This window comes from Rhinopithecus bieti, unplaced genomic scaffold, assembly GCF_001698545.2.
Source record: "Rhinopithecus bieti isolate Rb0 unplaced genomic scaffold, ASM169854v2 scaffold_33122, whole genome shotgun sequence".
Taxonomy (NCBI): domain Eukaryota; kingdom Metazoa; phylum Chordata; class Mammalia; order Primates; family Cercopithecidae; genus Rhinopithecus; species Rhinopithecus bieti.
In genome coordinates, this window is record NW_016814047.1 from 328,670 (window position 1) to 331,007 (window position 2,338).

Genomic DNA, 2,338 nt, shown 5'->3' on the forward strand with positions numbered 1-2,338 from the left:
TGTAACACACACCTTGAAGGTATGCAGCTTCACCCCTGACAGTGAGACCATGAACCCACCAGAAGGAAGAAGCTCCAGACACATCTGAGCATCTGAAGGAACAAACTCTGGACACACCATCTTTAAGAACTGTAACACTCACTGCGAGGGTCTGCGGCTTACTTCTTGAAGTCAGTGAGACCAAGAACCCACCAATTCCGGAAGCACAACTATCTTACCTAAGTGATTATCAGACCTAATCCACCATGCCTGAGACTTCATCAGCACCAGAAAACAGTTATTCATCTAAAACTTATCCCCTTAATGTTATTTTTATTCACTTATCGTACTTATTTTCCCCCATTAGAATTTATAGTTAATAAAAGCAAATCCCTAGATCTTCAAATTTTTCAAATTTTTGCCCCATGTAAAATCTACCTTTTCCATGATGTCATCTTTCCTCTGTAGTCTATCCTTCCACCAAGTTCCACATAGGAGCTCTTTTGACCCCCATTACTACTTTGAAATGGTGTCTGCCTTGATCTTCAAATACCCCAAGTTTTTTGACAAATATGTCACTAAGTCTGTTTCCCGCTCTCTCCATATTGCTATAATCTATCAGCCTTCCCTTTCCTCTATCAGTAACTTCCTTTTATTCATGGATGAATTAAGCACCTGATTTAATATATTTCTGTTCATGTCGTTTCCAGTCTATATTCATGGTGGCATCAATAACCATCCAATACCTTTACCTCAGTTCCTTAGTCTCCTTACAATCACACTCCTGAGTTCATTGTCCTTCTCCTTCTCATAAGCATTGCTACATTTTTGTAATTTTCTGCATCTTTGAAATCTTCTGTGGCAGAAAATTTTATAAAAACATTGGGGATAAAAAGAAAATATGTCCACTCTCGTACAGTACTGGTTAGTATAAATTCATACAGATTTACAGCACTGTGCATGTAATAGGATCTCAGCCAGCCCTTCTAGCCCCTCAAGTTAACATGATACCTCAGAAAGAGCTTTCAGTATGCCAACAGATGATAGTTATCTCAGTCAACTTACAAAGCAGGAAGCAAACTTAAGAGCAATAACAAGTCCACTTTGCATTAGAGTTGAAGCAATGCCTCAATTTCTAATATAAAACTGAGGACAAATCACTCTTATCAAGTGTGATTTATATTGGGTAATTTCTATGAAAGTTACATTCTTAAGTTCTAAATGCTTATAGTCTTAAATCTATTAAAATCTATGAACAATCCTACTTGCACTGAGTTCAAAATTTTTATTTCAAATGGAGATGGCTACTAAATTAATTCCATATAATAAAAATAAGGAAGCAGAAAAGATTAAAAGAAAGAAGAGAATATGTAGATCAATGGAGAGGTGAGAGGGGAAGGGAATAAGAGAGACAGTGCAGAGGAAGAGGAAGGCCACAGTGACTGGAAAGTTTCAAGGCTGTGTCCTCATGTTCTCCAAGGTCACATAGCAAGTAAGTGGCAAAGTTGGACTGAAACCCACTTTTGTCTACTAGAATAATGGCTTTAAGTTCTATATTGTTAATGAAGTTTAATTTTTAATTCCTTGGATCTAAATTATTTTTATAAAGGCTTGAAATTCACGGAAAATATTTCCAGGTAAACAGTTTGGACCAAGTTCAACCAGTTTTAACAAAAGCAAAGTTGAGGTCATTCATGCTTATTTGTACATAGAAATATATAAAGCTTAGTTATGATTCATATAAAACTAAAGTATGGCTCACTGTAAAAAAATCAACCATATTCTTTTTAATTATATTTTATTATTGTTTTCTTTGAATTCACTGTTTGGATGTTTTAAATCACTACACATATTAAATGGTGGTAAAATGTTTTGCTTTTTATACATTTTCAACAATCATTAATAACCTTTCCTTGAAAATAGTTCTGCTTGCCATCCTAATAAATCTGATGAAATTTACCTTTATTACAATCTAATTTTGGCCCAACTGAAATTTTGTAAATAAAACTGGCATTTTTAAGGTCTATTGTTGTTCATTAACAACACTGATTTATAAGTTTATAAAAGGTTTTAGCTGTTAGACAAACAGAATATACGGTTCTTTGTGAGTATTTTTCCTTTTTTGGCAGTTCCTAAGTACATGTTTGGGTTAAATATACCTAAAAACAAAATAGATATCAATGGCGATGTTAAGGGAATTAAAGTTAAAGCGATATAATTTTTTTAAAATGTGTACCTATTTGAAGTCCAAGATTCAGGTTCAATTTCTAGTTTACATACTACAAACTTAACACAGAATTTTGTTTCAGCAAAGCTGAGTTTTGACTGAGTTCCGGTTTTATTCCTGTAATGCAATAGA